The sequence below is a fragment of the Falco punctatus genome, assembly GCF_963210335.1.
Source record: "Falco punctatus genome assembly, chromosome: 4".
Lineage (NCBI taxonomy): Eukaryota > Metazoa > Chordata > Aves > Falconiformes > Falconidae > Falco > Falco punctatus.
Window position 1 is genome coordinate 116,120,267 of NC_137583.1, and position 20,649 is coordinate 116,140,915.

General features: G+C 49.9%; 1 long non-coding RNA gene across 1 annotated transcript in view; it reads left to right on the top strand.

The window, feature by feature from the left end:
- LOC308062018 overlaps window positions 1-9,998 on the top strand; it is a 459,477-nt gene extending 449,479 nt beyond the window's left edge. Inside the window, exons 2-3 of the long non-coding RNA XR_013927440.1 lie at window positions 8,838-8,921; window positions 9,834-9,998. This is a non-coding gene — a long non-coding RNA (uncharacterized lncRNA). The remainder of the gene's footprint in view (window positions 1-8,837; window positions 8,922-9,833) is intronic.
- Window positions 9,999-20,649: the final 10,651 nt, after the last annotated feature.

The following is a 20,649-nucleotide window of genomic DNA, read 5'->3' on the forward strand; positions in this document are numbered from 1 at the left end:
CAACAGCCAACAGAGAACTTGCTACACGTCTCTGATTTCCTGCATTTTTCCTGAAAAGGGCGGGTGTGTAACTCTCTGAATGGCTTCTATTTGAAGCAAGGCATTGCTTAGGGTCAACAGTGAAACGAGACACGGGCCATCAAAAGCCGACTACGGGTCCCTTCTTTGCCATGGTCATGGCCTACCCCACAGACTCGCCCCTGGCCGTGTTGGCCACCGGCTGGGTGAAGGTCATGGCTAACAGGGCAGGGGCTCCTGGGTGGTGCTCATCCAGCCCTGATTGCCAAGGGTGAAGCCTTAACACCCAGGTGGGATAAAGCCTTCCCAAGCAAGGGTGGTGCTCCAGGGGCACCACAATTCCTGCTGAAGCTCACCACACATTTCATTTCCCTGGGGTGCCTGGCAGGACACGAGCGGCTCTCGACTGCTGCTTGTCCCCCCGTCTTTTGGTAAAAATGGAAGTTTTTCCTCCCGGTGGGCCTGCTCCAATTCCAGCGCCTTGGGGCCTGAGGCCTAGCACGGCCTGGTTGCCAGAGGCCTTCCAACCGCTAGGCCGGCCTCCACCAAGAGGAGTCTGCCTCAGGCCACAATGGCCATCTCTAGGAAAAACAGCTTCTTTTATTGAGCAGGACCCTGTCAAAAAGCCAGGTGAAAGCGTTGGCCGCAGGCGCAGGGAGGTGGTCCTTGCCCCCTGCCCTGTCCTGCTCGGGGCTCCCCCGGGCAAGGCAGGCCCGGCCATACTGGAGAGGGCCCCAGCCCCGCCCCCCCAGGCTCCTCCCACTTTCCGTTGGGCTCAGACCGTTGGTCACGGGGAGCCCACGGCCACCACAGGCAGCAGGGCAGAGCTGTGCTGGCACGCAGCGGCGCTGGCAGGAGGCAGCCTCTGGCCCAGGAGCGCTGCCACAGCACCAGCACCCCGCTTCCCAGCCTCCCCGTCGCCGGCTGGGCCCCCTCCTCGGTGCACAGCCAGGGCCCTCCTCTCCCGGGCAGGATGGGCCAGGCCTGCTGCTGCTGCAGCTCCAGGTGGGCTTCCCCCGGGCTCGGGGACACGTGGGCACAGCTGGGCCACGCAGCACTGACGTTGCTCATGCCCGCCGCGCTCTGCTCTGCAGGGAGGCTCTCAGCGACGCCGAGCCGGCGCTGAGCGCAGACGTGCGGCTGACCCGGGGCCGCAAGAGGAGCGAGAGGCGCCTGCTCCTCCTCCACGAGGAACTGGTGGTCGCCAAGTTGCGGTAAGACCCTCAGAGCCCAGATCCTTCCCCCCAGCCCTGGCCCAGGGACACCCTGGCACCAGCCCCAGGCCCTGGCCCCTCGGTGCTGGAGGCACCAATGTCCGTCCCAAGGGCAGGTGGGGGACAGGGCTCTGCGCGTGGGGACCCAGCCCAAGGAGCCCCCCTCCAGCTCAGTGCCCGCCTCTGCTCTCTGCAGACATGGCACCAGCCTGCGCCCACAGCTCTGCCTGGCCCTGGACCAGCTGTGGGTGCTCAGCAGCGGGAAGGAGGCTGCGGGGCAGGATGGACAGGAGGAGGAGGAGCAAGGCACCGATGAGGACAGCACCTCTGTCATCCTCGCCTGGCCCACCGGCTCCTGCATTGCCACTTTTGGGTGAGTCGTGGTTGGGCAGGAGAGCTTCCCAGCCGTGCCCACGCCATCCCGTGAATACTGGCCTCTGCCTTGCGTGCAGAGCCTGGGCAGGGAGCAGGCAGCTCGGTGGCAGGGAGGGAGGGATGGAGGATGTTTCCCCATCCTGCATCCCCTGGTCACCTTTTGGTCCCCAGAAGGGAAGGGCAAATACAGCTGCTCGGGCAGGACAGAGCGACCCAGGGCTTGGACAGCGCCTCTGTCCTGCCCCACGGGGCAGGGCTGTGCAGGCACCCACCTTTGCCCAGGGCTGGGGGCAGCAGGGCCTGACGCTGTCTCCCCTCTCTTTCTGCAGCTCCCAGGCACTGAAGGAGCTGTGGGTGGCCACGCTGCTGGGGTAAGCCGGGGGGGTGCTCCAGGAGAAGCTGGGCCCACGGGGGAACACAGCCCCCAGCTGGGGAAGGTGCCCCTGGGGCTGCAGGCAGCTCTCGGGCACAGCTGCCTGACAAGAGACAAGAGACGGCTTGGGGCTCACCCAGCTCTCTCCCTCTCCCTTCCCGGTGCACAGGACACCAGAAAGACGCACGGGAGCCTGCGTCACCCGTCTCACATCCATCAAGCTCCTGGAGAAGGAGCTGAGTTGCCGCCACGCCGTGAGTGTCTCTCTGCTCTGGGCCCTGTCCCCAAGCACTGCTCCTGCAGCCTAGCAGCAGACCCATGGCTGCTCACCTTCTTCCCCTCCTTCTCTCCCGCCCAGTGGAGGACAGTGCGCGCCAGGAGCCTGGAGAGGCTGATGGAGGCACAGGCAGAGGTGAGAATGGCTGCCTTTCACCCATCTCTGGCTGTGCTGGGATGTGCAGCAAGTGGGGTGACCATGTGCAGGAGGGCGGGGGTTCCCACAGTACCGCTCCGCAGCAGAGGGGGTTGGGGAGACACCAGGAACGCTGGTACGTACTGGCTGGCTGGCGGAGCTGGGACGAAACCTGCCGCACGGGGCAGAGAGCCTGGGAGGGCAGAGGGTCCCAGCTCTGCCATGCTCAGGCTGCTGGCTCCGGGGGGCAGCTCGCCGCTGGCCCTTTCTGCTGCGGGGCTGCTGTCCAAGCGCAGCCTCATTCTTGGTTCTTGCAGGCTCATCCCAAGCAAGGGCCTGCGACGGCCCCATCTGCAAACGCAGGGGGACTTTGCCACGAGCCAGGTGAGTTTGGGAAAGAAAGGCAACCTCCTGCAATGGATTGAACTGTGCTCACTTGTCCCCTGAGTGTCGCCATGCAGGTTGGGCACCGCACGGGAGGACAACACCTGGACTAGCAAGGACACCAGCTGGAGAGCGGCCGCTGCATGAGCTTCTGCAGGACACAGAGCCTCTGCGGCTGCCCACAGCTTGCAGGAGGGCAGGGCAAGGGCTGGGACAGGCTGTCCTGGTGGCACACCAGCTCTCGGCAGCCTCCAAGCCACAGCTGCTGAGCCAAAGCCATGGTTCCAGCTGCTGGCTCCCTGCCTGTCCTGCCACACTACACAGCATCGCGCTGCGGGCAGGACAGAGCAGGGCAGGGCAGGCTCTGGGACCGCTGGCCTGGGGTTCTCCGTTGATGGCGTCTTACTCTGTTTTCCTTTGCAGCAGGAGGGAGCAGCAGCAGCAGCAGGAGGAGGATGGGGCTGCCCTGGCCCTTTTGTCTACGGTGCACCCCGGCCGCTGCCCAGGCACCAGGGCAGGCGGGCTCCGGCTGCAGCAGGGCGCTCTTTGGGCAGCCCCTGGCAGCCCTCTGTGGGGAGGACAACACGCTGCCCCGGCCCATCCAGGTAAGCCAGCCTGCACACGGGGTCCCCAGCCCCCCACTCAGTCCACAGGCAGTGTCCCCTGGCTCCAGGTACTGGGGAATTGGGCTCTCTGCCCATGGCTCACGCTTCTCTGCTCCCAGCCCCTTTGCAGGAGGACAGAGTCCAGTCTGGGGAAGAGCTCTGGCCACGGCCACCGCTGCTGCAGGGCAGCTCCTCAGCCAAGCCACTGTCCTGCATCTCTTGCAGGAGCTGCTGGCTGTCCTGCACCAGGAAGGACCGACGACGGAGGGGATATTCCGCAGAGCTGCCGGCGGCACGGAACTTCGGCAGCTACGCGAGGCCCTGGACCGTGGCACGGAAGTCGATGTGGGAAGCCAGCCTGCACTGCTGCTGGCCGTCATCTTGAAGGTGAGCACTTCTGACCTGCAGCTGGAGGAGCTCCTGGCTGGCCTGCAGCGTTCAAAGGCTCACCTGCAGCCCTTGGCATTGCAGGAATTCCTGCGAAGCATCCCCACCAAGCTCCTCGTCATCGACCTCTACGAGGACTGGATGGCAGCCATGGAGAGGGCCAGCAAGCAGGCCAAGGTGGAGGAGCTGAAAGCGTAAGTGTGGGCAGCAGCCTGCCTGTTGAGCAGGGACCGGGAGAGTTCTGGGACCTGCCTGCCAAGGCACGGGCTCCTCAGAAAGCTGTCTTTTCGGGCAGCTGCAAAGCTGTGCAACACGGCTGCTGGCTCCCACCCGCCTGGGGCCAGCTGCAGGGACGGCTGTGGGCACCCTCTGCTTCATCAGCCTTGTCTTCCTCTTCCCTCAGGGTGGCTGATAAGTTGCCTGTGGCCAATCTCCTCCTCCTGAAGCGGCTGATGGCCCTGCTGCAGCACATCGGCAACAACGCAGCCACCAGCAGAATGAGCTGCAGCAACCTGGCCATCTGCATCGGGCCCAACCTGCTGAGCCCAGCCAACGAGGACCTGCTCCCGCTGCAGGCCATGCTGGCAGTGACCGAGAAGGTACGCCCTACCCAGCAGCCAGTGCTGCCTTCCCGGCCCATCGGAGCTTGGCTGTTGAGAGGTCCCTGGCTGCCTCCTCCCTTGAGCCAGGGCTGGTGGGCTGGGTGCCTGGAAGAGCAACCCCCAGCCGCAGCCGCCTGCGCAGACGAAGGGCCAGCAGTGGGAAAGGCTGCTTGACACGTCTGCAGGCACCTGGCTTGAGACCAAGGCTTTCATGTCTGCAGGTGAACGTGCTGGTGGAGTTCCTGATTGAAAACTGCGGGGACATCTTTGGGGGGGAGGTGGCCGGCCTCTCCCCTCCATCAGCCGAGGAGGTGCCAGCACCCATGGACAGGCGCACAGGTAGGAGGAGGGGCTGAGGCTTGTCACAGACACTGGGGCTTGGGATGCCAGAAACCTCAACGTTGAGGAGACAAGCGGTGTAGGGCTTGGCTGGGCTTTGCTTGAGATGTTCTTGACTTCCAAGAAGTCACGCTGCTGCACGTGCTTTTGCTTTCCAGAGCTGCAGCACGAAGAGCAAAGTGGCCCTGCAGGCACAGCAGACACCCAGCGTCCAGCAAAAGCCTTTCTGGATGCAGACGCCTCTCTGCTGGACATCGAAAGAGGAGCTGGGGGAGACACAGGGTCAGGGCCCAAAGCGGCAGAGGTACGGCAGCTCCACAGACACTGGGACAACATGTCTCAAGTGGGACAGTATTTTCCCAGGAGGCCAAGCAGCTGCTGGGCCTCCTCCTGGCAGCTGCTCTCTTGTGCCTTTGGGGCTCCTCCTCTCCCCCCAGAGTGGTACGTGTTAAGGAAAACTGGAAAGGCTGTTTCTGGAATGCATTTCATTAAATATGATCTGCTTCATCAAACAAAACATACCCACAAAATACCCACAAAAGGACAGAAGGGAGTAGCTGTCACCTTGAGAGGGCTTTTGCTCAAATCCTACTCCGTCGCAGCTTCATCAAGTCTAGGCTGCATTGGCTGGACTGTGCAAAATGTGCATGATGCAAACCAGCACCTCCTCTGTAGAGCTAAGATGGCAATTTGGCAGTCAGGCCCTCACTACCCCAGGCCGTTACTTGCCACCCGTTACCTCCCAAATTTCTGGTTTAGGCACCTCCAGATTTGCCTCCAGCCACCCCCGAGGGCACGGCAGAGTCCCTGGCATGCCTGCAACAACTGACCAGCCTGCCCCAGGAAACCAGGTAGGAAGAGCTCCCCTTGCCTGACCTGAGAGCTCACTGCAGGGGCTTGGGGCTTTCCCCATCTCATCACGCTGTGGGATGGAAAGTTTTTCAGGATCCCACCAGGAGAAGGAAAACTCGAGGAAAAGAAAGAGAAAAGAAATCTGGGCAGAGGAGAGGGACAGCACAGCAAAAATAAAACGGAGAAGAGAGGAAGTCATTTTGCTGACCCAAACCTGAGAAAATGCAGGAAGGTGCAGCACGTCAGGAAGGCCAGGTGCGTACCAGGTGCTGCTGCCCATCTTTCCCGAGTCTGAACACGGCCCTAAGTCAGCCCAGCTGGCTGGCAAGGGCCGGCGAGGGCTGGTGCTGAGCAGGGTTTGGGATGAGCCCCACGGCTGCTCCCCAGGGGCTCCCCGTCGAGCCCTGCTGTGTGGCACAGGGGCACTGTCAGCATCCCTGCGCACGCACAGCTCCCTAGGGACATCACCCCTGGGGAGAAGGCCCCTAGTGGAGGCCAGCAAGAGCTCTCCCTTCTGGGTCATGAGGAATTCCTCAGAAACAGTGTCCTCCAAAGAAGGGGGAACCAAATCCTGCCTCTTCCTGCCTCTGGGGGTTTAGCAGAGCTTTCTGACTCTGTCGTTGCAGGTTCTGACTGATTTTCACCGGCTGAACAGCTGTGACTCCTGGGCCCCTGCAGCTGCTGTTGACAATAAAAAGAATCTTTTCCCTCTCCTGACTGTGTCTGCCATCGTGTCTTCCGGAGTGGGGAGCTCTTGTGCTGGGAAGGACCCTGGGAAGGGGAGGAGTTTGGGATCGTCCCTTGCCCCAGCACCCTTTCCAGCGGGCATCGGGGCTGAGTTGAGGGGCTTTAGGAGGAAAAGCAAAGCACAGAGCCACACGGGAGGGTGGGGTTGGAAGGGACCCATGGAGGTCCTCTGGGCAAAGCCCTCTGCTCCAGCACGCTCACCTACAGCAGGTTGCAGAGGACTGTGTGCCCTTGGCCTTTGAAGATCTGCAAGGACAGAGAGCCCACAACCTCCTCGGACAACCTTTGCCAGCATGGGACCACCCTGAGAGGGAACATTTGCCATTTCAATCTCTTCTTTCACTGTACACATTCCAGAACAGCCATGACATGACCAGCTCAGGCTTGAAACCAAGTGCTGTGGCCGGCCTTCAGGGCCAGCAGGGACTGGGGGCCAGAGGGGATGTGTTTTAGGGACAGACCGTGGGGGCCGGAGGGAGGGTTTGAGGGACGGACGCCAAGGAAGGCCTCATCCCTGCAGAGATGGCTCAGGCCCGGGGCCTGTCTTAAGGTTCAGTCTTGGTGTTAGGTCTTAAGGTTATATCTTAGGGTTAAGTCTTAGGCTTCATTCTTAGGGTCAGGTTTTAAGGTTAAGTCTTAAAATTTATCTTAGGGATAAGTCTTTGGGTTAAGTCTTAATATTTAAGTGTTAAGGCTAAGCCTTAGGGTTAAGTCTTTAGGTCAAGTCTTAAGGTTAAGTCTTAAAGTTAACTCTTAAGTTTAAGACTTATGGATTGAGTCTTAGGGTTAAGTATAAAGTTTAATTCTTAAGTTTAAGTCTCAGGGTTAACTCTTAGAGTTAAGTCTTGGGCATAAGTCTTGGGTTAAGTCCTAAGGTTGTGTCTTAAGGTTCAGTCTTAATGTTAAGTCTTAAGGTTAAATCTTAGGGTTCAGTCTTAGGGTTAATTTTTATGGTGAAGTCTTAAGGTAAAATATTAGGGTTAAGTCTCAGGGCTGAGTCTTAAGGTTGAGTTTTCGGGTTAAGTCTTAGGATTATTTCTTAAGTTTAAGTCTTAGGGTTATGACTTAGGGTTAACTCTTATGGTTATGTCAGGGTTAATTCTTAGGGTTAAGTCTTAAGGTTTAACCTTAAGTTTAAGTCATAGGGTTAAGTCTTAAGGTTAAGTCTTTAGTGTAAATGTTAAGGTTAAGTTTTAAGGTTAAGTCTTAAGGTTAAGTCTTGGGGCTAAGTCTTAATGGTACATCTTAAAGTTAATCTTACCATTAAGTCTTAGGGTTAAATCTCAGGGTTACGTCTCAAGGTTAAGTCTCACGGTTAATTCGTAAGGTTGTGTCTTTAAGGTTCAGTCTTATAGTTAAGTCTTAAGGTTAAGTCAAGTCTTAATGTTAAGTCTTAAGGTTAAGTCTCAAGGATAAGTCTTAGGGTTAAGTCTTAATGTTAAATCTTACATTTAAGCCTTATGGATTGAGTCTTAGGGTTAAGTCTAAAGTTTAATGCTTAAGTTTAAGTCTTAGGGTTAACTCTTAGAGTTAAGTCTTGGGGATAAGTCTTAGGGATAACTCTTTGGGTTAAGTCTTAAAACTTAAGTCTTAGGGTTATGACTTAGGGGTAAGTTTTAATGTTATGTCTTAGGGTTGATTCTCAGGGTTAAGTCTTTAAGTTAAGTCTTAAGGTTGAGCCTTAAGTTTAAGTCATAGGGTTAAGTCTTACGGTGAAGTCTTAGGGTTAAATCATGAGTGTAAATCTTAAGGTTAAGTTTTAAGGTTAAATCTTAGGGTTCAGTCTTAGGGTTAAGTTTTAAGGTTAAGTCTTCAGGTTAAGTCTTAAAATTTATCTTAAGGATAATTCTTTGGGTTAAGTCTCAATATTTAAGTCTAAGGTTAACTCTTAGGGTTAAGTCTTAAGGTCAAGTCTTAAGGTTAAATCTTAGGGTTAAGTTTTAGGGTTAAATCTTAAGGTTAAGTTTTAGGTTTAAGTCTCAGTGTTAAGACTAAGGGTTACATCTTTGGGTTAAGTCTTAAAATTTAACTCTTACGGTTAATTCTAAGGTTAAGTCTTAAAGTTTAGTCTTAAGGTTGAGCCTTAAGTATAAGTCATAGGGTTAAGTCTTAGGGTTAAGTTTTTAGTGTAAATCTTAAGGATACATTTTAAGGTTAAGTCTTAAGGTTAAGTCTTGAGGTTAAGTCTTAATGGTACATTTTAAAGTTAAGTCTGAGCATTAAGACTTAGGGTTAAATCCCAGGGTTAAATCTCACGGTAAAGTCTCAAGGTTAAGTCTCAGGGTTAAGTCGTCTGGTTGTGTCTTAGGGTTCGGTCTTAGGGTTAAGTTTTAAAGTTAAACTTTAGGTTAAGTCTTAGGATTAAGTCTCAGGGTTAAGTCTCAGGATTATGTCTTAGGGTAAAGTCTAGAGTTAAGTCTTAATGTTAAGTCTTAAATTTAAGTCTTCAGGTTAAGTCTTAAGTTTACATCTTATAGACTGAGTCTTAGGGTTAAATCTTAACTTTAAGTCTTAGGGTTAAGTCTGAAGTGTTAAGTCTTGAGGATAAGTCTTAGGGTTAAGTCTCAGGGTTAAGTCTCAAGGTTAAGTCTCAAGGATAAGTCTCAGGGTTATGTCTTAGGTTTAAATCTTAAGGTTTTGTTTTAAAGTTGAGTCTTATGGTTAAATCTCAGGGTTAAGTCTTAATGTTAACTCTTAAGGTTAAGTCTTAGGGTTAAGCCTTAGAAGTATGTATTTAGGTTTAAGCCTTAGAAGTATGTCTTGGGAATAAGTCATATGGCTAAGCCTCAGGATTAAGTCTCAAGGTTAAGTCTCAAGGATAAGTCTCAGGGTTATGTCTTAAGTTTAAATCTTAAGGTTTTGTTTTAAAGTTGAGTCTTATGGTTAAATCTCAGGGTTAAGTCTTAATGTTAACTCTTAAGGTTGAGCCTTAAGGTTAAGTCTTAGGGTTAAGCCTTAGAAGTATGTCTTGGGGATAAGTCATAGGGCTATTCTCAGGATTAAGTCTCAAGGTTAAGTCTCAAGGATAAGTCTCAGGGCTACGTTTTAGGGTTACGTCTTAAGGTTAAATCTTAGGTTTAAGTCTCCGTTTTAAATTTTAGGGATAAGTCTTACGGATAAGTCTCACGGTTAAGTCTAAGGGTTGAGACTTAAGGTTAAAACTTAACCTTAAGTCTAATGGTTCAATCTTAATGTTAAATCTGAAGTTTAAGTCTTAGGGTGAAGTATTAAGGTTAAGTCTGAGATTTAAGTCTCAGGGTTCAGTCTCAGGGTTAATCTTAGGATTTAAGTCTTAAGTTTAAGTCTTAAGTTTAAGTCTTAGGGTGTAAGTCTTAATATTAACTTTTAAATTTAAGTCTTAAGGTTAAGGCCCAACATTAAATCTTAAGCTTAAGTCTTAGGGTTAACTCTCAGGGTTAAATCATAAGGTTGAGTCATAAGTCTTAGAGATAGGTCTTAGGCTTAAGGCATAGGGATACGTCATAGGGTGAAGTCTTAAGGTTATCTCTTAAAATTCAGACTTAGGGTTAGGTCATACCTACCATAGGGTTAGGTAATGACTAGAAATTCAAAAACAGCCATGCAATTGTCCATGTTCCAGAAACACGTCTGTTCTGGCTGTTGCAAAGGCCCCAGCAATGTCCATAACTTACAGCCAATTAAATTCTTCTGTAAAATTTGTGTTAGTTTCCAATGAACAATGAGCGGGACGTATGAAAAATGGTAAACAGCTTCTAAAGTGCTGCTTCTTCGTGTCTTGCGGATGAGTAATACTGCAGCATTACACTGAGGCCAGTAAGGTGCTCCCCTTCCATCTTCCCAAGCTGGGAACTATTCTCTACAGGATAGTATCAAAGTATACGCACATTTTAAAGTTAGGAGAAACACTCTGAGTTATTAACAACTAATGTTTTTCTCATATTACAGCAGTTATCCAGCTAGAGAGCACAGTGTAAGGTTTACAAACACTATTTCACAAGAAAGTACATCTAAACATACCTTAATAAGCTGGGCCAGAGAAAGAGGTGCGGAAGAGTCACCAATCTATTCAGAAAAATTAAACACATATTCAAGTTCTACATACACGCCTACTGCTGTATGAAAGCCCGCACTATATCCTCTGAGTGCCACTTAAAGAGCCACCTCCAAGCCAGTGGAATTTGGATTTGTTCAGAACAAAGTACAAACCTTAAAGGGCTGAAGTATGCCTGCGTTGTTAATGAGAGGAAACTAAAGTAACCAACCCCTCTTGAGATCAATCTATCGCTCAGGATACCTCAGAGGGGGACCCTTGTCAAATGCTCACAACTGCTTAAAAGACGGAGGGTCAAGGAAGCTGTCCATTTGCAGCTCAAAAGGATCTAAAAAAAATATTTCCTTTCATTTGAGAAGGAAGTGTCACTACAGGAAACATTGTCAGTGCAGTTTATAAATTAATCAGTTAATAGCTCAACATTTTCTAAATGCACACAGGTATGGTTCATGAACGCAGTATAGTTTTTGCGCTGTCTTTCATTTACTTTCATTAGACCCCAAGTTCATGAATTTCTAGATGAAGTTATCCTAAGAGCTTACAAAGTGATCAGATCCCGTGGCCTAGAGCTCGTGTAATGCATCACACCATTCGAGTGAAGAAAAAGCAGTTATACTTACAGATGAAAACCAAACACCACCGCAAAGTAATGTTTGTACTATGAGGGCTATTTTGAAATGCATCATTGCACGTAGCCTTCCACCCAAGGGCCAAATGGAGATCTAGGCCATTACCAGTCAAGTATCTCCTCGAGTTACTTATTCATGTCTTAGCAGCAGAACGACAGTGTTTTCTGACCGGAAGAAAAATGCTGCCCCTTTTCCAAATGTAAATTCACAGTGGTGGTGTACTGAAGAGTGGCACCAAGTTCAGTGGTGCAAACCTTGAACCTGCAAGCTCTAAAAATGAGCCTACATTATCTGTACAACACACAGTCATACAAGAAATATTCTAGCCTAGTCAGTACGAAATGCAATGCCTTACTAGGCACAAATACCATTATTCACATTAGAACCGCGCAAATGTTGGCATTGCTCAGTTTTCACTATGCTGAATCAAATACATTGGATTTACGGCATACACTGTGTTTCACTGGAAAATATGTTTCTATATATATATTACAAATATTATATATAAAACATTTCTATTTTATATATAGAAAAGAATTAGTACAAGGCTACATTTCTTAGACTTAGGTGCAGCATGTAGAAAAAAGTTTCAGCTTGTGTCTTTACATACCTCTTTTGATGTTCTACTCGCTGGCTCAGTTTGACTTCTAGAAGAAGAAAGAAAGATGACCAGAACTTAAAATAAAGCACTCGTAACCAACATAAAGCCGTGAAAACAGTTTATAAAACTTGAACACCAAAACACTGTGTTCTGATAGTCTTATGAATATGGAAATTTATTTCTATACATAAAGTGTGCTCTCCTGGTACATTCAGTGCAACTGAAATAAAACCCCAAATCCCATTCCTTCTTTGTCCCCAATTACTCTAAGATACAGAATACAGCAGTGCAAGAAGAAGTCCTCAGATATTTTCTTTCTGCCCTCTAAGTACCAAAACTGTGAAGACTGTGCTACAGTTTTCTGTTCTTAAACAGTCAGCCATCCGAATACGAAGGCACCTTCAGGCAATCTGTATAGCCCCACTATCACAAATAGGTACCAGATAGAGCACTTTGGCTTCTACACTCCCCTGACAAAACAAGAACAGTTGTCTGTAGAAAAGTGTTTCTTTGTGGAAGCCCAAGCACTGTGTTCAGGTACCTACTATCCTCTAGCCTGAAGTGACTACCAATAGCAGTAGAAACATCACCTGAAAGCAGTTCCTAGGATTTTCTGTGGTCGAGGAGGCCTGTGTTAAAAAAAAAAGAAAAAAAGCCTGGATTACCAGAACTTGCTTTAAGATCATCTTGAACATGCTCCAGTATTTTAGGAAACACTTATGACACACAAGCCCTTGCCGAGATTCCACATACTCATTGGTCTGTACCTGCATGCTACTCAAGAATCAAACATGCAACCGGTGATCTAGTTAACAAACAATTCATACATCATCCAAAGCGTCCCACGAGCAGAGGCAACCCAAAGGCTGCTGTGCAATTCCTGCACAAATAGAAAGGCTCATTCTTCCTGCCACTGCTACACCACCACCAGGCTCGCAAGTACAGCCACGTACCTCCTGAACATGAGGAAGTGCTTTAGATTACCGCACCGTGGTTTCTCCATCCATTTGCCTTGAGGAAGATACTACAAGGTGACTAACGCATTTCTGAAGGCCTCTCCACCGTGACACCATGCGTTCAGCATTCCCAAACACTAACGACTCTACCAGTTGTTTCCACAAGGTTTCCAGCTGAAGGAATAGAAAGCTAACCTGCCCGATCCATTTGCAACTTTAGGAGAGCAGCGGCATTCATCCCTTACCCCCACGTGCAGGTATTTCTTGGATCTTTGATGCTAGTGGCACCTAGCCTCTCATTTTAGGGCAGCATGCCAACACCAGGAGAGGGTGCCACCCAACCAGAAATGGAGGCTATATTGACAAGACAGCACTAAGCATCCCCATCTAAATCAACCCCCCAAACCAGGCCATGTTTAGAAGCACAGTGCTGTGGCATCCAGAAAGTCTTGGTAGCGCCTGAAAGCACTGCAACACCTACTGCAGTAATATACCCAAGACTTACAGGGGAGCCACATAAATTCAGGGGGTTTTGCTTGCAGATGCTTCATGGGTACTAGGATGCTGCTGTACTGTTTGTTTGAGACACGCTGTAACGCGCCAGTACACTCTATTTATTGAGAACTAACATTAGAAAGACATGGCAAAACCACAAGTCAGTAATATCTACTCATGGTGGAGGAGAGGTCTGTCTTGAAGAAGCCTTGAAAACATGACCATTCAAACCATGCTGATGCAGCTGATACAGAACTGGACTGTACGAATACATCGATGACAGCGACAATGCTGTAGTCAGGCTTACATTTGAGTATCTGCAATTGTAATCAGATTCTCTGTCCTCCATAAATCTGAGGAATACAGCAGTAATACCTGGAGCACAGAGAGCAGCTTAGGGTGAAATCAAACTTAGAAAGGTAACTACTAACGTTTGGGAAAGTGCTCAACTGCTTTCTGAGCTTCAGGTTTGGAAAAGATCAACTGTTCCTTCACCGTCCTGGCACAAAAGGCAATACGCTTTAGGATGTTGTTCTTTTTCTCTTGCCCGACATAGACATTGTCTTTAGGAATCTAATAGGAAGCACTTAAGAATGAAACTTCTTGTTTGCACGGTTTGCCAGCTGGCCACTCTCAGTCTTTCCTCTGGAGACAGTATGCAGCCCACACACACACCCCCCTTTGGGGTGTAAGAATACCCTGCCCCCCTCCCCCAAACAAAGGAAGCAGTCAAACACGGAGACTCGGACTGCTAGCAGATGGGAACAAATCACCAGTTCACACTGCAATGTGTCTCTCCGTTTACTCTAAAAGCAATACAAGCAAAAGCATACAATAAGGGATCTCTCTGCATAGAGGAAACAGGATGGAGAACTTGACTCTCAGAAAAAACAAGCCCAAGAACAAACCCAATTCAAACATCTCAACAGTTACCACTGTTGGAGCTTGAATGCCACGTCCCAGCGGGCTGAAAAATCCAAGTCTGCTTTGGGACAGATACCTTCAAATCTGCCCTGTCACAACAAAAGTTAACAGCAGCTTTAACAAGAAAGATACAACCTGAATGCCTCCGTAAACCAACAGCCACAAAGAAGGTGAACACACTGAAACCCCTCCCAAAGAACACAACGCGTTATGGCTACTTACCCAAGGTCTGTTTTGCCGGTAGCTTTAACTCCTCTAACAGGGACTCCCCTAACAGTTACCGATGAGTTCCCCGGAATCAGGGCATTATCATCTGTGTATTCTGGAAACAACATCAATACAGAGAAAGCATCAGTCAGTTTGTAAGAGTGATATTAACATGTCGTGACGTAGCACTTCAGGGAATCCCTTTACAGATAGAAAAGCAACATTTTACACACAGCGTCATGCTTTCATCATCTCATGGTACCTTTCCAGAAATCTTCAGGTCTGATAGTCAAACACAAGCAGCAAAATCTTTTCCATTTTTTTGGAATCGTTTCAATGCCAACAGCAAAATGGTCTCTAAAGTCACTAAAGCAGTGTCTGCTAAAGCATGAGGTTCTTTCCTGATCTAACTTTCATTGCTTTGGCTCCTGTTAGCTTACAAAACCCTAGAACATGTCTCTAGAATAGCGAGCACGGAAGAGGACACCCCCACCCCGCCTCCCACCTTTTCAAACACATCCCAACCATCCATTTTGCCTTCCCACCATCTTCAAAAAGAGTCCACCATCTCTTTTTTTTTCCCCGCCAGTGATGTTTAAAATCCTGTTTACTTTCAGCTTCTATTAGCATTGCTTCTATTACGAGATTTCCGTGATCACGCGGCCCGGAAAAATCTGACCAAGTTGGCCATCTTCACTCAAGGTTCACTGAAGGGTCTTTCCAAGATCATGTCACCATTTAGTCAGGACTCCTGCACCAAGTTATAAAACCCACGACCATATCTCCACAGGGAAGATCTCCAAGAACCCCCTTTAGGCAGAACATCCTGGCCGAGTTCTTTCCTTCATCTTCTGAAGGTGACTTTAGGCACGCAGATGCTGTTCAACAAAAACGGAAATTCACGGTTATGTATAAAGCCCCAAAATCTGGCATACACGTGTATGACACTGAAATGTATTCCTTAGCTTTGCTCTGACAACCACTGGGGGATTTTTGCATTTCCACAGGGAAGACACCCTTACAGAAGTTCCAGTAAGCATCTGTGTCACAACCTGTACATCTGCCTCTACCTGCATGTCTGTCTCTACTGCTGTATATGACACGCGACCCCGTAACACCCCCAAGACCCCTAACACCGTGCTGTTAAGTCTGCTCACAGATACTCTCCTGAACATACTTTACCTATCTGTAGGTAAACAGCGTGTTTAGGTCCAACCACTGGAAAGGCTGGGGCCAAAGTTACAGTTACCACAGCAGGCATGTCATTCTGTTTCAGTTTTAATACAACAAACTGGAAGAGGGAAAAATCCTATGAGTACACATTGTAAAGACAAGACTGTTGTGGGAATGTCACAGAACCACAGGAAAAAGGAAAAAAAACCCCAACCGTTAAAATTTGAATGTTTAAGGAATGGAGACGGTTTCCAAGTCTTTGTATTTCTGACAAGTCATATTCCAAAGTCTTTAATCACATGAAAGTTTGCCAGACGGTAGATTACCAAACTGAAACAGCACGCTAAGTAATACAAAACCATTACCGTCTCTGAGAATCAAGCACCATTTCTGAGATTCAAAAGAACTTAGGGCTTCTCTAAGAACATTTTTAGGTATATTCACCATAAGTGATCTGCCATAAAACTTCAGTATTGCCCTGACACCGTCTAACACGCAGTACCACGACAAAAATGCACCGTTTGAAAGAAAAGAAGAAATGATGCTCAATAGCATCTGAATGAAAATGTCTTTGGTGTAGCAAAGAAGCTGTATTGGCAAGAAATGCCAAGTATACTTTAGACAGAACGCTCGTCTACAAGATGGCTTTCCAGGGTCTGCATAGATTGTCACTCACAGATACACTCTTGATCCCAAACGTTGCTACTGAGCAGTTTCTGCAACAGCCAAGCACCACTTTTCCAATGCGGTGGAGTAAAAGTAGCTGAAGACAAATTTCAGTCACCAAACCCACTTTTTTCCCCTTCAAATTAGCCACCCACTCCTTTTCTATCACGTTCAGCCTTCTCTGCCGGCTTTCAAAGAAATCTGGCAGGATTGTGATGACAAGGCATTGTCCCACATTCCCTTCTCGTTTTACCTAGAAGGGTTCCCAGAAACCAAACCTCTTCCACGCGCGGTGTCGCACACGGACCCCGTACGCTGCTGTGCCTGGCTGCGCACACAGCCCTGACGCCAGCTGCCAGCGCACAACCACGGAAGAGCAGCTCTGAGGGCCCAGCACAAGTCACCGCTGCCGGCCGCGGCCCAACCGCCTCACTGGGCGCCTGCGCCGCCGCCAGCCGGCCGGTCCCCGGTCCCCGCGCCCACCGCCCCCACGCACCTTCCATGGTCTGGGCGCTGGTGACCTGCAGGTCGCAGTGAGTCGCCTTCAGCCTCTCGCGGCCCATGATCTGGCACCTGAGGTCCTGTCACCCCCAGGCTGTCACAGCCTGCTGTCCCCTCCTGTCACCCCCCAGGCTGCCACTGCCTGCTGTCCTCTCCTGTCACCCCCCAGGCTGTCACGGCCTGCTGTCCTCTCCTGTACCCCCCAGGCTGTCATGGCCTGCTGTCCCCTCCTGTCACCCCCAGGCTTTCCCCAGCCACTGACCCTTCCCGTCACCCCCAGGCTGTCCCCAACAGTTGTCCCCTCCTGTCACCCATCAGGCTGTCCCCACCAGCTGTCTTTCCTGTCACCCCCCAGGCCTGTTACTACCAGCTGTCCCCTCTTGTCACCCCCGGGCTGTCCCCACCTGCTGTCCCCTCCTGTCCCAAGGCAGCCTGGGGGAGATGCTGGGGCTCTGCCGGGTGGCACTTGGCTGCCCGCACCGCAGGGACAGCGCGGGGAGGGGACATCTCAGGGTGTCGCAGTGTTGTCCTTGTTGTACTCCTCCATGGTATTAATGATGGTTCCTTTTGTAACTGGCTTTTATTCACTCTGTCTGATGGGGCTTCCTCTGGTAGAACCAGTGCCAAGAGGAAAAAAGGGCGCAGTCCAGTCGTAACGGGCGAGGTGCACACTGTCATCTTTTGTAATGTTTCATAAAACAGCTTTTATTTAAATTCTGTATCGGCAGTATTTTTTCCAAAAATGTTCAGTTAAGGGAAGATGAGAGAAAGGGTGAGTCCACTAGCATGAGTGGGGAGAGCCATGCGACCTTGACCTTGAGTGGGGATAACCACGTGACCTTGAGCTAGAATGACAGCCTCGACTCTTCTCTCTGCCTCTTCTTGGATACGGTGGTGATCGTGGGTAGGAATGAGAGGGGTCACGGCTAGATGATTGAGAGCAGCAGCGAGGGTGGGAAGGACCTGATCTTGACTTGCAGTAGGTATGCGAACTTCTAGAGCGAGAGGAAGTGGCACAGGGAGACCTGGACCTTAAAAAACAAAACGCAACACAAAGGAAATTAATGAAGTTAATTCAAAACAGTCACTCACACCATTTTTTTTTCTCCCAAATTTGTTTGGGTTTGTTTTTTTTTCCTCTCCATACGTTTATGTCAAAGTTCCTTTCAGCTGCTGATATACTGCTGCTGCAAACCGAAGAGCACGGCGGCATGTAAAGGTTTCTGCTTACGAGCCAGAACAGCTGCTGCTGTGGTAGTGTAAAAACACGCAGGAAGGGTAAGTCTGTTCCCACTCACTTCTATCGCATGGACTACCCTAGCTATGGATGGATTTCAGGGGTGTCTACTGGTCTCTGCTGGTACATGGACATGCAGATGTCTCACTACCCAGCATCCACCTGCAGCGCAAATCACTCTTGTGCTTTGTAAGATGCAAAACAAGTGAGTCTTAATGGCCACAGTGCAGTATCAACTGTCAGGAAAGCAGGGTTTAGCCTGGAGGCAGTAAAGCTCCATTTGAAAATGCCAGCTTAGTCTATTTAACTTCACCACGTATTTGGCAATTTGTACAGGATGCAAAATGCCCCACTTCTAGCCAGTGGTAGCCAAATTCTGCACATACCTCTAGCTCCAACCAAGGCCAGTGACTGCATTTCAAGAAAAATCCTAGCTAAAAGCTTCTAAACTCAGTCTCCAGTAAGCTGACGGAATGCCACTACTCTGGGAAAGATACTGACAGCATTACTACAGAGAGCTCTTCAGATTCCTGCCCAAGGGCTTTTTAAGGACAGAAGACAGCAGCTATCTTTAGATTTTTCTTCACAAGTTATTCCACGTATGTTCATTCCTCCTCCAACTGAAGATTTCCTTACGCAAGTCTGATCTTTTCATTTGTAAGAAAAATTTAAGGATGTCAGCAGAATCTGAGCAAAAGGCGCCAGTTTGCAGTCCAGGTTGCAATCCGTCTGTGCGAGATTAGATGACAGAGGCAACAAAGGCAATTCCTCTCACGTATCTCCTCCAAAGTGCTTTGAGGTAACAGTTACAGTCAGAGCACAGAGGCGCAGGAATCCACACCTGTCCAGTTTCTAGCCTCCTCAGGGCTGTCAGGAGGCGAAGGATGTCACTACAGAGAAGCTCTGGCAAAGAGACACCCGTTCGTCTCAACTGCTGCCCAGTTATAACTATCAGTCGCCTGTAATCCCTGCCATCTTTGAGCTAGTGACCTACATGTGGAGCTCCCATCACTGCTCGTCCCTTGAACCATCCAATCCACCTAAGGATAGAGAGGTGGACTGGAACTCCTCCTGATTCTTCTACACAATCTGCTTCTCCCTTAGGGACATGCAACGCAATTCCCTGGGAAATGAATGCCTGCGCTCCTCCTGAAACTCCTCACGTGCCACCAATTCCATAGAAGAAGTGTTTGTGAACACTTCGGGTCTGGACTTTTTCTTTTCCCTGTTAAAATCAGTTTGACCATTATTACAATTATAGTTGGATATTTATTCCAAACAGACAACAAAATACAAAACACGGCCAAGATGAGAAAATGTCTACTGCATGTAATGCCAAACATGAACATCCTAGTCAAGTAAAACGAGTTTAGAATTCCCCCAGGATTTAGGGAAAGTTCTACAATTCCATTTGTCTTGCTTGAGTTTTGCACATTTACCAACTGCAATGAAAAGGTCTGTTGGATAAAACACGATGCCATTTTTGCTTCTGCCAGATGCGCTTTAGTGTAACTGCAGTCCAAGGTGCTAACGAAATACCAAAGCGCAAACCCGTGCAACTTCCTGGAGCCAAACACTTACTCCTTTTGAAGTCTCCGTTGTTCCCGTAAAACTCCTCCCTAGACAAGGGAGGCCAACGGCATCCTGGCTTCTGCCTGAAAGACGGTGGCCAGCAGGACCAGGGAAGGGATTGTCCCTCTGCACTCAGCCCTGGTGAGGCTGCACCTCCAACACTGGGTTCGGTTTTGGGCCCCTCACTACAAGAAAGACACCGAGGTGCTGCAGCGTGTCCAGAGAAGAGCAACAAAGCTGCTGAAGGCTCTGGAGCACAAGTCCTGTGAGGAGCAGCTGAGGGAACTGGGGTTGGTTAACCTGGGGAAAAGGAGGCTGAGGGGAGACCTCACTGCTCCCTGCAACTACCTGAGAGGCAGCTGTGGTGAGGTGGGGGTCGGTCTCTTTTTTTCCCAGGTAACAATTGATAGGAGGAAAGGAAGTGGCCTCAAGTTGCGCCACAGGAGCTTGAGATGGGATATTTGGGAAAATTCCTTCACCAAAAGGTTTGTCAAGCGTTGGAACAGGCTGCCCAAGGAAGCGGTTGGGTCACCATCCCTGGGTGTATTAAAAGAAATGTAGAGGTGGCGCTTAGGGACCTGCTGTAATGGCGGAATGTGTAGGTTTAGGTTAACTGCTGGACTCAATGATCTTAAAGGTCTTTTCCAACTAAACCTAAATGACCCTGTGATCCTATAAAGAAAGTGCTGGTGTCGCTGGGAGGGTATTTGAATGAGTCGCTGGCCGTGCTGTTGGCTGATGACATGTTTGCAGGAGCTGGGGGATATTCTGGAGCGGGGTGGGGGTATACCCAGCAGATGGAGGCTGACCAGGTGGAAACTGAGGAGGTAGTGGTGGTGGTGGTACCGCCAGCGGGAAAGGAAGCGCCTGGGGTGGGGGAGGATGCAAGGGAGGTGGAGGCACAGGTACAGAGGCTGCTGTTGATGATGGCAGTGTCGGGGCCCGAGTCCTCTGGGTACGTGTGCTACGTGGACGTCCTCCATTTGAACTTCCAGAGAAACCCAAAACCGCGTGTCACTGTCACACTCTGCCCTGATTTTAAAGAGGAATGTGAATGAAGCGGGAGCACGGTGGCGAGCCCTTCTTGTTCTCAACCTGAGCATTTTTCTGGCAGCTTCCTGTCCATTTGAGCCTACCCTCATTTCTGGACCCTCACACTTGCCTTCCACACCCTCACCCCAAGTAGTTGCCTCAGGCTTCTCCCCCTCCATTCAGCTTTGTGACTGTGGGCAGAGGCTGCCCACGCTTAAAGGAGACTCCCATCTCCCAGGTGCCAGGTGCCCACGGCTCCTCTGCCACTCCTCCATACACTTCCTACTTCACACTTCCGAGCTTCAAAGTACTGCA